This window comes from Gavialis gangeticus, unplaced genomic scaffold, assembly GCF_001723915.1.
Source record: "Gavialis gangeticus isolate Ggan-Ray unplaced genomic scaffold, GavGan_comp1, whole genome shotgun sequence".
NCBI lineage: Eukaryota > Metazoa > Chordata > Crocodylia > Gavialidae > Gavialis > Gavialis gangeticus.
The window spans coordinates 35,895,274-35,909,360 of NW_017729006.1; the positions used below are offsets into that span (position 1 = coordinate 35,895,274).

The following is a 14,087-nucleotide window of genomic DNA, read 5'->3' on the forward strand; positions in this document are numbered from 1 at the left end:
CCACGAGTGTTCATAAAGCCGCGCCAGGGGACTTGCAATGACCCCAGCCAGTTCCTTTAGGACTCTAGGGTGAAGATCATCCAGGCCGGCTGACTTAAAAACGTCCAGCCCCTCCAGAAGCTCCCTAACTAAATCCTTACTCCTAAATCCTACATAGGATTTGTTCCCATGTAGAAGACCCTAAAAAACCCCCCACAATTTCAATACCTGAAATAATCTAAATGTGCAACTTTCACATGCTTTTTACTGTACAGATATCACATCTTTCTTTATCTTACTTACGTTACATTGACAAACTTTCTGCCCTGCTGGTTTTTATTTTGCTGTGACATGACGGTAAACTTCGACAAAATGTATGGTATAAGCACGTTATATTATATCCACAGCATATATTTTAATCTATATTGTATATATTATAGAAGGACGGACAGAATTCTATTTCCCTTTGAACACCTAAATGTCAGCTTTCTACCTGTACAAGTGGCATTTTGGGAACCTATGCACAACTTGCAACAGAGCACAGCAAAGGCTACTCTATTACTCGTGGACACAGAAGCATGTGTGCGTGTAAATTGAGCATGTGTAGTAGGCCACTCACAGACTAGGCCTGTATGCAGGTCTGGTCTGTGCTTACCGGAGCACAGTCTGGGAAAAAGTGAGGAGGAAGAGGAGCCTTCAGTGTTTTAGCTTCAAAAGCTGAATGGTATGAAGCAGGAGATTTGGATTGTAGGGTGTCCTTATCCAAAGGAGCTTTGAACTTGCACCTTTTTGACTTTCCAGCAGTGCTTGAATCACCAGGCTACAGGTTAGGCATTATCCAGTCTCCTTTCCAGTCTTCCTTTTCAAGCTGAGCCACTGTCCTTTGCATATAGTAGTCATTGGATCAGATATATGGTGGGCACCACAGTGGTGAAGTTTCTGTCCCATTTGCTAGCAAAGGTCTAGGCTAGAGTCTAGGGCCTTCTCCTTTCAGGACAGAAGCCATCTGACTGAGGCACACTCTACTCACTTCCTTTTAGCCCCATATAACTCCTTCTCTTGATTGTCCAAGGGACCAACCTTAAAAGGAGAGCTAGAGGAAGGACTGGATAATTCCTGTCCTCTAGCATAGTGTTAAAGCACTATGCCAGGAAGTCAGACACACACATTCAAACCCATTCTAGCCAAGGGGAGCCTATAACACAGCTCTGCCACTTCCTTGAATGTGTGCCCTAACCACTCAGTTATTGGGAATGAAACATAGGAGATTCCTTCTCCACTGCCTAACACTTATTGGTTATGGGTTTCTAGCTGGGTACATTTTTGTAACCTACAAGCCCTTACACATCTAGAATGGTGACATGCGTGTTGCCGTGTACTGGCTTCACCAGTGCACAGCCCACTGAACCTGCTCGGTCTACTCATGCAAGCTTTCGTGTCTCCAGTGCACCGTCTGTAAGTACCAAAATGGGCATGCACGTGCACGCGCACACACACGCACACAATATGGATATATATATAACATGTTAAACAATTCCAAACATAGTAACTGCTGTTTATTCTCTCTCTCTCTTCATATCTCTCTCTCTCTCTCTCTGAATAACAAAAGCCAAACATGGTTTGACTTGCAGCTTCCACTGGATATATATATATATATAAAAAAATAAATAAATGTTTTCTTTGGCTTTTCTCCTCGACCCTTTGGCTCCTTTTCCCCTAACAGTATCTCTGATGTTATTTTTCACTTTGCCAACATTTTGCCCTAGATTTTACTAAGTTTATCTTCTGGATATTTTTCAATTTGTCCTATATATCCAGTGGATACCGCTAAGTGGAACACAAGTCAAACCATGTTTGGCTTTTGCTATTCATAGCACAGCAACTATATGGTTTTAAGACAACACAAAAGCAAATTCATTTGTTAGTGAATAAAATAATAGTAGCTGTGGCCTTATATCACAAGCTCAAATCTAAAATACCCAGAAACTGGAGAAAGTTCAGAGCTTAGTAAGTAATCCAATCGAAGTAAAATTCAATACAATTAAAATAAGTCAAATTTTGGTAGATCAGGTGAAAGAAAAGGGTATAATGCTTTGGAAAACAACAAGTATAGCAAGGAGGAAGGAAGAAAATTATAAGCACAGATACTGGAAGCACAAGGGACTAGTGGATTTTTTCTTGACTACAGTGACATATGCCAGCAGTGCCAATAAGAGCTGCCAAACTAAGACATGTCAAGGCACTGTTTTTCAGCTTGACATGAAGTTTTGACATGTCTTTTAAGCTCTTAAACTTTAATGACTATGTAACCAATAAGAATGCACTATATATACATTTGGCTTGCTTGCTGACTATTAAGACATTTTCTAGCATTATAAGCAGTACCAGTAATCTTTAACTATACTATAGAGTAATCTAATGAATTTGTAATTTGGTTGTACTTAAACTCATGTTAGTAAAACTACACAACTGCATATATTCCATATTCTTTTACTTACATGCACCGGGTGTGAACAAGCATTCAGCACACCCAGTCTAGGTCTAGGTGGCTTTAAGGTGCCTAGACGCAGACCAGGAGTAGCATGTACAGTAGTTTGACCTTATTTTCACCAGTGTAACTTATATGGAGCATTTGGCTCAATGTAAAGTCTTCAAGAAATACATAAATATATAGAAATATGTGCACACATGTAACAATCCTAATATCAGGAGTTAAATTAAGAGGTATCAAGATCTGAATTTCCCTGCTTGACATCACAGGTTTATCATGACAGCCATAGTAGAAGGGGGGCATTGACTTTGTGACCCCTATCAGGTAATAACTGCAGTTCTACTAACACTCCAAACAACAATTTTGACTCTACAAATTGACCAACTATAACCAATCAGAATGCCTTGTGACGAAAGTAGACATAAGCCACCCTCAGGGCCAGCATTAACAGTACTGTCTGCTAACTTTGAAAGGCTTTCAAGAGTGAAAAAAGAACTGATTGTATGTAAATCTACGTGAGAAAGTCCAGTTTGATGTCTTGTGCTTACAAGAGCCACACTGGGGGCCTCATAATAATCACCCTTCAGTAAATGGAGTGACCATGGTGACTGAAAGATCACACAAGTGATTTGGAGATGTCATATTTGTTAAAACTGGAACAGTCATAATTTCTACAGCAAAGACTGAAGAAAACAACATTAAAATCCTGACCATCAAGCTCAATGGAATCATAATCACTTCAGTCTACAAACCATCTCACATGGGTTTCACCTTTACAGATATGTCAGAGATCACTCGGAACAAACCATGGGTGATCACTGATGACTTTAACAGTCACAGCACGCAATGCGGCTACAATGAGACAATAAAAACAGTGAAGCAATAGAGGCCTGGTTGGATCCATACCAACTGGGTTGGATCCATGACTCAAAGCTACCTAAATCATTCAACAGTGGCTGCTGGAAACAAGGATACAACCCAAACCTTATATACACCAGCAACACCGCTGCTGGGCTAAGTAATAAGATAGCATTAGACCCCATCCCACATTCCCAACATCAATCAATTGGCATTCAGATCAAAGCCACGGTACGACTTATAACAGTGCCATTCTGCCAACATTTCAACCTTAAAAAGGCAAACTAGAAAGGCTTTTCAGAACACCTTGATGCCACACTCAAGAGCAACAAAGCATTGCCTGAGAACTATGACTAATTCATAAAAGCTGTAAGAAATCTGCCAGGAATAACCGTGGAGCTGCTGCATGAATTACACCCTAGGCCTCACTCCGCAAACCACTGGCTTATATAAAGACTGCAGACAACCGTATGAATTAGACCCTCTTTCCACAAACACCACTGCTATGGGCAAGGCGCTCATGTTAACTATCACAGAAGAATGCAGAAAATCCTGGCAGACCCTGATTGAGTCAACTGATACAACGCATAATAGTAAAAAGGCACGGGTGACAAAATGTAAGCTACATGACAACCCATGAAAGGTAGATCAACATCATAATGTCACCGCTAATCAAACTGCTCACCAGATGCTTCTTAATGTAAAAAGCCCCAAAACAAGCAAAAAAACCCCTCAGACCGGAAAGTTACGAGTACCCCAAAGACCTGGGTTCTACAAGTCCCTACTTAATGACAGAGCCGAATGATGGTATTAATGCACTGAAGACTGGGAAGGCAGCTGGCTTTGATGACTTAATGAACGAATCAAGCCATTTGGATCCCAGACTCAATAATGGCTTGTCTGCCTATATAACTCATGCACAGCCAGTCAAAAAATTCTAGATATGGGGACATGCTCAGGTAGTGGTACTTCTAAAGCCAGGGAAAGATCCATCGGACTCAAAGAGGTTCAGACTTATCTGTCTGCTATGCTGCACATACAAATTGTACAAATGACTGACACTGAACTGGCTTGCCCTATGCGTGGATAAACACCTAATCCCCAAACAGGGTGGCTTTCGCCCTGGAAAATCAACAGTGAACCAGCTGCTTAATCTAACTCAACATATTGAAGATGGTTTTGGAAGAGGCCAAATTACTGGAGCTGTGTTCACTGACCTAACAGCCACTTAAGATACAGTTAATCACCAATGACTCCACAAGACCCTGGAAATGAAAAAAAGATCTACACCTTACAGAGCTGATATGAACCCTGTTTGAAAATAGACTTTTTTTTGTCAAACTGGATGGGAAGTGAAGCAGATGGAGGTGACAGATTAATGGCCTCCCACAAGGAAGCATACTTGCAACTCTGTTATATAACACCTATACAAATGACCAGCCGATTGATTTAGAAACAAAACATTTCATCTATGCAGATGACCTGTGCATAACAGCCCAAGATACAGGCTTTGATCATGTTGAAAAACCCCTGAGGCGCTAATTGGCCTAACCTTGTACCATAATAAAAAAACTAATTATGTGTCAACCCAGTGAAAACACAAGTATGTGCCTTCCATCTGAAAAACAATGAGGCCAACTGCCAGCTCACCATTACATAGTCTGGGACCTCCACTATCATACTGTCCAAATCTACTTTACCTTGGAGTCATCCTTGATTGAACCCTCTTGTACGAAGAACACATCACAAGGACAAAAGCTAAGGTGAGCACTCAGAACAATATTTTACATAAGCTCACCAACTCCAAATGGGAAGCTAGCCCCTCAACCATCTGAACCACTGCTCTGGTTTTCAGCTTCTCCTCTGCTGAGTATGCATGCCCTGTATGGGAGAGATCTGTGCACGGTGGGCACCATGACCCCATTTTGAATGATAGCTGCTGATGCATCACAGGATGTCTGAAGCTTACCTGCCTAAACAGTGTGTATCTGCTGGCTGGCATAATTCTGCCACCAGGACAGAACAATTGAGACAAACTGAAGATGCGAGACACCTGCTGTATGACCATCCCACAGTGCACAAATCTCTGATGTCACGCAGGAATTTCCAGACCAGCACCCAACCTCTTGATGCCATGCCCAAGGAGACATGACTATAGATGTGGAATGAAAGGCTGAAGAAAATACCTGATGGTGGAAAAATGGACATTTCAGCAGCTGAGTCCTTACCACCAGGGGCTGACAAACTATGGCAAAGGTGGCAATGTCTCAACTGCCTACATAATGGAGTTGAATGCTCCAAGGAACTAATGAAGAAGTGGGGGCTATACCATTGGTTCAACTACCTGTGCCTGAGGCTCACAGCCTCAGACTATGCAACACCTGCTGCAATGCCCATTGCTTGAAGGCACACATACAATGAAAGATCTTACAAAGTACAATACATGAGCACAAGTATGTGTAACAAAATAGTCAAATGTGGTGTAGAGACATGAGATGAAGATGTTCACAGGTTCAAGTGATCAAATTAACTTTTACTAACTAAATTCATTTTTAGGAAATTAAAAAAGACACTTTGTACACATGCTGCATTTTGGCAAACACCATAAAAAGCTCAAGTGTTTTAATTAATATACACACATTTTGTATATACTTATGAAAAGCTGCCTTTTTAAGAAAGCTACAGAACTTCTCTATCTGACAACTTAGTTTTAGCAAAAAGCTAGGTACTTGTTTGGAGATGCCCAAAGTGTCTCTAATAGTACAGACTATGCCCTTGACTTATGTCCTGGAAATATTATGTACCTGCCATACTGGAAACTTCTATGTAGTCTCAACAAAGTCAACAGATAATGCTGTAATCCTAGCATTAGGTATAGTTATTTCAGGGATAGGTGTCTCTTTAAGCACTGCATATATAAAAAGAGACTGGAGTGTTTTATTATCAATTTTAGAATTAATTTGGACTCACTTTTTAAAATACAGTTTACAAAAAAATACACCTTTTGTACTTCTGTCCAGGGCCAATGCTTTAGTTTACAGTATATTCGGGCAAACTGCCCAGAAATTGAATATGACAAAGTGCAAACACCCCTTTTAACCAGTAGAAGCATTGATCAAATTTGGCAAGAACTATAATTCAAGTGGGGTGGCATTCAAATATTTTCCAGTAGATATCATTATGTTGCTTTTCCCCAGAATAGTAATAAAACAGTGGCACAAAACACTGCTCTCACATGACTTATAACTATACTCAAGTCATTCTTCTCCATCCATTCATCTTATTCCTCTATGCATAACAGTTATAACATTATGTTTAATAACTCCCTCTTCAAAAATCATGTTCCTTTCTGGAGAACACATTATGAATACATAATGAAACACAGCAAAATGTTCTTTATTCGGTAACACTCTACTTGAATTATGTAACTCACTCCTTGTATGTAAGAATATACTCTAAAAAGAAAAAAAATAAGTTGAGGAATATTTGAGTATTAGCCTAAAGCTAGATATGTCTGGAGAGTCTTAGTTTTTATGTTGCTAGTTTTATATATCTACTGTATTTATATGAACAAGTATACATGCACAAATCTATAATAATCTCATCAAAAACTATATCCATTATCTATGACAGGATATTGTGGGGTTTTATGATTCTTATTTTTCTGTAATCATTTCAGCTACATGGAAAAGAGAGTTCTTCCAAATGCTATTTCTCCTGTTCTTCTTGCCTTTTGTTTTTTTTGAGCAGTGGGGCATTCAGTGGTAATGACCAGCAATTCTTCACATTTTCTTTGATGATTTCTAAGGAAGGAAATAATTTCACACAGTTTTGAGTACCCCTCAACTGCAGGTAAAAGAATGTAAGAGCTTGCACTAGTACCAATTACAGCCAATTCTGAACAGACTGACATGCTTTGCATGACTTGCTCTGCCCTTGGAAAAGGGAAATTTTATTTTTATGCTGGTGTCTGATTTGGAAAGTTCACAGGATAAGACACTGGATGTGGTCTTCCTACAGATAAGACACTGATACAGATAATAAAGATTGCTGTAGGTGTCCCTTCCCCTCTGTGAGAGCTTCCTCCCAAACTCTGTTCTGCAGAGCTTATAATGCAAGGCTCTCTCCCTTTAAACACTGACTTCTTAGACTTACACAAATAGTTCCATTGACTTGACGGGGACTAGTCACATGAGTAGTTAGGCAGATTTATAAATAGTCTCAGAATTAAGGCTTAAATAAATACCAGAAAAAAAGAAAATACCATTTTACATTTAATATAAAGTGAACCATCATTTTTTCAACATACCAAATGACAATGAATAATCACTTGTATGCAAGCAGATATTACCTATAATTTTTCAAAAGCTAAATTATAAATAGCCTATGCATTCATAGTTTACACACAAGTTTATTTGAGATGTATCAGCTGGGCTCTTAGTAAAAGACATCTGTGTGCTATGAAAGGTATTAGCTGGGGGCAGTATTGACTGAATTTAATAACAAAACCCAACAGTATTTGGAATCAATCAACATCACAATAAAACAGTGGCAAAAACCATGATACATATACCAGCGGAAGAAGAAAATTTGGATTGCATTACCTCTGAGGACTTGACTGTCATGTGCTACTGCTAATGACTGTATAACTCACTGGTGGTTTAAGGAGAAGATACTGCATTTGGACCTGGGTGGATCCAGAACTGTGGTAAGGGGATGAGGTTACACCTCGTTTGCTGTTGCTCGAATGCACCTTCTTAGATTCTCCTCTGCATTTGGACTCTTTGCTTAAAACAATATTTCTTAAAAGTAACAATGCCTTTGTGATGGCTGCTTTCATAATCAACACTATGGGGACTCCTAGAACTAGAAACAAGAGCTGCTACAGGTTGAGTGAATGAGCTTAGGTGTGTAACAACTCTTACCCTTTGGGTGTGTCTACAAGAGACGCGTTAATGCGCATCAACCTAATTTAACGCACATTATGGACATGTGTTTACATGTGCATGCCCTTAATGCGCATTAAAAATGGTGAAATGAGGCTAACTGAGCCTAAATTTGATACCTGCAAATGCATGTAACAAATTTAGGTGCGATTAGTTAAAGCACAGTAATGCACGTGTAGATGTAACACATCACTAACTTTAGTGCTGGGTCTGCTCAGCCACTACAGGCACATGGTGGGGCTGCAGGAACTTGGCACTAACTTTAGTGCCCAGTCCCTGCACATGTAGACATCTGCCAAAATCACTTAATGCACATTACCTTAATGCACATTACATTTAGTTGCACTTAAATGCACATGTAGATGCACCCTTTATGGATCAGGCAGAGGGGAACACTTGTAATAAGCACCTGTGAGTGGACCAAACTATGCCCTTTGGGTTACTGTATTTACTTAAATCAACCCAGGGGAAAAGACCCCTCATCTTAGATTTGCAAAGTGGGAGGGGGAGGAAGGGAGCAGGATGGTGCTGTGCCTGGGTCAGGGCCAGAGTCAAACTCAAAGGAGCTGCTTGCCTGCTCTGTTTGCCCTCTGCAGTTTCTGTCCCCCCGCTTACTGTCAGGCACAGCTTGGCTTCAGCTTGGGCTAGACACCTTCCCGGGCAGGAAGCACATGGAAACTGTGGAGCTCTGCTTACACATACTCTGTTCTGTGACCCAGCAGGAAGCAGCCCCAGCACCATCTGACAGCTAGAGGGAGAGGGGGAGAAGAGGCAGAGACTGTGAGGAGTGGGGGGAAAGGGGCAGATACTATGGGGAATGGAGGTGAGGGGAAGAGACTGTGGGGAGCTGGGCATGGGGGAGGGCAGGAAGGCTGCAGGGGGAGGAAAGGGGGAGCAGAGGACAAGGAAGCCACCTGAGCCCCGCCCTCAGCTATCTGATCTCCTACAGCCACTGCTTTCTCTGCTGCAGCAGCCATGGGGGAGGGTAAATTTCAACAATCTTCCAGTAATTAGTTCTATACTTGGAAAATTGTAAAGAAATTTACTGATTCTCCATATATAGAATGTAACTATTGAGGGGTCATCTTAAATTCAGGGATGTCTTAGATTGAAGTAAGTGAATTGCTGAGTGATTGCTGAGTAACTGCTACCTGTGCCTGACACAAGCCCTAACAAGGGGCAGAGCCAGTCCAGGTCCAGAAGGGTATAAAAGGAGACTTCCCAAGTGATGAGGGAGCTACCAAACAGGGGCAGCAAACAGGGCAAACAGTATGCCAGCAGTTTGAGGCAGCAAGAGGCAGGAAAGGAGGAAGGGGAAAGGGACGAGAAGCCAGGCATCAGATCCTGCCCAGGGAAGTTAAGTGACCGAGACACTTTGGTTTGCTGAGTGTTGTTTGGTAGACTGTCTGTGTGAGTGAGGTGTTGCTCTGAAAAGCTGAGTGTGTTGCTAGCTGAGTGACTGCTGACTGCTGAGTGATTGCTGCCTCTGCCTATACCTGTGAGGTTTCTGTTCAGACAGGACCGTTCACCATAGAGGCATCCACCCAGGTCCAAGTTTGGTGCTGTGGGGACTGTGGGTTGCAGGTTCCTTCCAGTGACAGCCAGGTGGGGGAGTGCCTGCGGTGTGAGTGGTGTCTCCTGGTGGTGTCTCTCAAGGAACAGGCAAGAGAGCTACAGGACAAGGTGGTAAGGCTCTGAACTGCTCATGGCACAGGATGCTTAATCAATTCAATGCTGGAGGAGACCTCTGGGACTGCAGAGGGAGAACTGCCAGAGGCAGTACTAGAGAAGGGAGAGGACTTGGATTCCCAGAAAGGTGGAAGCTAGAAGCTTGTGACCTCTGTCAGCAAGCAGAAATCTTCATCTGCATCTGCAGCAGTCTGTCTGGAGAATAGCCCTAGCAACAGAGGGCGAGGAGCACGTTCCATTGGTGGAGAAGTACAGGCCAGGCTTCACCAAGGTGGGAAGGATGACCACCACCAAGAAGCAGCAGCAGCAACAGGTGATGGTGGTTGAAGACAAAGCGACAGGTGATGGTGGTTGGAGACTTACTTCTGTGGGGGATGGAGGGAGCCAATTGCTGACCTGACATGTTTTCTTGTGAAGTCTCCTGCTTGCCAGGAGCTTGGATACAAGATGTCACAGAGGTATTACGAAGACTCATCCGGCCCTCTGACTACTAACCCATGCTGCTCATCCATGTGGGCACCAAATGATACTGCCTGGGGAGACCCTGAGCAGATCAAGAGTGACTACAGGACTCTGGGTGCAAAGATGAAGGGGATGGGGGCTCAGGTCATGTTCTCTTTGATCCTTCCAATCAAGGAAAAAGGCCTAGGTTGGGGTGGGTGCATCCTGCAGATCAATGTCTGGTTGCACAGAGTGTCACCAGCAGTGCTTTGGCTTCTCTGACCACGGGACAATCTTCCAAGAAGAACTGCTGGGAAGAGACGGGATCCACCTGACCAAAAGAGGGAAGAGCATCTTTGCGGACAGGCTAGCTAACCTAGAGAGGAGGGCTTTAAACTAGGTTCGCTGGGGGATGGAGACCAAAGCCCTGAGGTAAGTGGGAAAGTTGGAGACCTGGAGGAAGAGCAAGCAGGAGTGGGCAACAGGGGAGATGTTTTCATTCTTCCTGAGAAATCAGGGCAATCAACTAGTTACCTCAGGTGCCTAGACATAAATGCATAGAGCCTGGAAAACAAAGAGGATGAAGTGGAAGTCCTTGCATAGTCATGGAACTATGATGTGATTGGAATAATACAGACTTGGTGGGATAGCCGGCATGACTGGAGCACTGTCATGGATGAGTACAAACTGTTCAGGAAGGACAGGCGGGGAAAAGGGGAGGAGGAGTTGCACTTTATGTAAAAGAGCCATATGTTTGCTCAGAGCTCCAGTATGAAACTGGAGATAGCCCTGTTGAAAGTCTCTGGGTTAGGGTCAGAGGAGAGAGCAACAAGGGTGATGTCATGGTGGGGGTCTGCTATAGACTACCAGACCAGAAGGAAGTGGTAGATGAGGCTTGCTTCAAACAGCTAGCCAAAGTTTCCCTATCACAGGCCCTGGTTCTTTTGGGGGACTTCAATCACCCTGACATCTGCTGGGAGGGCAACGCAGCAGTGTACAGGGAATCCAGGAAGTTTTTGGAGAGTTCTGGGGACAATTTCCTGGTGCAAGTCCTGGAGCAGTCAACTAGGGGCCATGCTCTTTTTGACCTAGTGCTCACAAACAGGGAAGAATAGGTGGGGAATGTACTGGTAGATGGCAACTTGGGCAGCAGCGACCATGAGATGACTGAGTTCAGGATCCTGAGGAGAGGAAGGATGGAGAGCAGCAGAATAAGGACCCTGGACTTCAGAAAAGCAGAGTTTGACTTGGTCAGAGAACTCATGGGCAGCAAAGCTAGGTGTTATTATTGCTACTAATGTTGCACCCTGAATCCTCTCCACAAGTAAAGAACATGGACACTCCAAGTTAACTGTTCTTACTAGGTCCTCACAATGTTAGCAACAGTTCATGGATCAACAGCCTCAGCCCCCAACAGATCTAACAATTTTAGTCATGGATGCATTACTTGCATTCTGTGTTAGTAAGAAATCCTGCTACTTTAGTCCCATCCCCATATATAGAAGCAGATTGATTAGGGTTGCAGAAGTCCAAGCATTAGGAATATTTTCAGTTTTACCTTCTCATCATTATAAATCTCCAGATTATAAACCAGGCAGTAATTAGCAAAATGTCAAATGTTCCATGGTTTCTTGAAAAAAATATTCAGTGGAGAGACTGGCTTTTGATCTGTTTGAAGGGGAAATATATCCAAATTCTGTATGATGGCTCAGCATCTCCACAACGTCTATGAGAAATTATGACACATTCAATTGTTAAGAACTTACTTTTATTCCCTCCAGAATGAGCACTCTCTCCAGACAAGCTGAAAGCTTAATTTGCATTTGAGTAAACAGGCCAATGAAGAACTCACAGTGAGACAGAAAATCAACACATTATTATTTCCTCTTGGGAGCAAAGTGGAGCTATCTAAATGCTTGTCTGTGCCAGTCTGAAGTTTAGAGACCTGTGGTTTTTTAAAACAATGCACTTGCAAAATCATAGCACCCAAAATTTCTGGTACTATACAAGTAAGCCCATTACCTTTTCTTTACTATCTGAAGATGATGGCATAGAAAATGTTCACAAGCAAATATACTTCTGTCCTTCTTACAAAGAAGTAAGTGGGGTCTGGAGAAGAAATGTCCTACCAGTTCTATGTGGGCAGCACATTTTAACATGGTTAATTATGTAAGCTAAGTATTGACACCTATTTCTGACTGTCTGGCACTTTTAAGGGATTACATTGAAAAGCTCAAATTGATTCTCTGTCACACAGACTAGGAATAAAAAAATAAGTGGTAAAGTAATTCCCCAACCCAGTTTCCAGAAGAATAATATTTGATATTTCAATATGGGATGTTTGTGCACTGAAATCATAAAAAGATGCTTAGGCTTTTGTTCAAAGACCTCATTCCTAAATTTATGACAATATAAGACTTCCTCAAAGTGAAATGGGATGTGCATCAGAACATTCACTACAGCAGTTTGGTGTTAGTACTTTAGGAAAGGAATTACTACTCGTAAATGAATAAGATAGAAATCTTTGCTTATGCAGGAAGGAGGGAATAAAGCTGCTCCCTGGGGAAAATCACAAATGACTTAGAGGTGATTGTCAAGAATTTCTTAAGGCAGTATCTTTTATTGGACCAACAGCATAGTTTGGATAGAGCTAGACAAGCTTTCTAATGCAAGACATTCTTCATCAGGCCTTAGGAGTAAAAACCAGCACAGCATAGTAAAAAAACTTTGTAAGAGAGGAGAGAGAAATTTCCAGGGGTAGCAGACAAACAATTAGAAGTTTCATATGTGGAAATAATTCAGAAATCAGGTAGGTTAAGAAGTGCTATAAAGCCAATTGCAGTGTTAAGTCCTTGGTTTTTAGTGTCCAGCCAGGTTATGAATTTTTGTTCCCAAGCTTGCCTTTTAAAAGCGTAGGGTAAATTTCCCTTGAGCAAAGGAAGAGTGAGGTCAAGGAGGGAGTGACTGTTTTGTGAGAAATGTGCTCCTAATGATGTGTGTGTCTTTGTCTTTTTTTTTTCTGAGAGCTCATGCTTGTAAGGAAATGTCACTGTAGTACTTCAGCTAGAAACACTGAACCATTGCAAGCTAAGACACGTGTGTAAGGCAGGGACATCAAAACCATCTGGCTTGATGGGCCAGGTGAGGGGTGCAGGTCTGCCCTGCAGGCCAGATCAGGCCCACAAACCAGCTGCACCTGTCAGAGCATACTTGGCTAGGTTTCATAGTTCCATAGTTTCTAGGGTCGGAAGGGACCTGAGCAGATCATCTAGTCTGACCCCCTGCCATGGCAGGAAAGAGTACTGGGGTCAAACGACCCCAGTAAAGTGGTCATCCAACCTCCTCTTAAAAATCCCCAGGGTGGGAGCCTGCACCACCTCACCTGGAAGCTGGTTCCAGACCCTAGCCGCCCTGACCGTGAAGTAGCGCCTCCTGATGTCCAACTTAAACCTTCCCTCTGCCAGCTTGTGACCGTTGTTCCTGGTCACTCCTTGCGGCGCTCGGGGGAACAGGGACTCCCCCAGCGCCTGCTGATCCCCCCTAACCAGTTTATAACAGGCCACAAGATCCCCCCTCAGCCTTCTCTTTTGAAGGCTGAACAGGTTCAGGTCCCGCAACCTTTCCTCATAGGACCTACCCTGCTGTCCCTTGATCATACGAGTGGCCCTCCTCTGGACCCTCTC

General features: G+C 42.7%; 1 protein-coding gene and 1 long non-coding RNA gene across 6 annotated transcripts in view; one reads left to right on the plus strand and one right to left on the minus strand.

Annotated features, from left to right (window-relative positions):
• Positions 1-14,087, minus strand: part of TPK1 (thiamin pyrophosphokinase 1) — a 716,169-nt gene that overhangs the window by 235,427 nt on the left and 466,655 nt on the right. The window lies entirely within an intron of this gene.
• LOC109291892 overlaps positions 10,687-14,087 on the plus strand; it is a 12,960-nt gene continuing 9,559 nt past the window's right edge. For all 3 annotated transcript variants that reach the window (XR_002095976.1, XR_002095975.1, XR_002095977.1), the window contains exon 1: positions 10,687-10,836. This is a non-coding gene — a long non-coding RNA (uncharacterized LOC109291892). The remainder of the gene's footprint in view (positions 10,837-14,087) is intronic.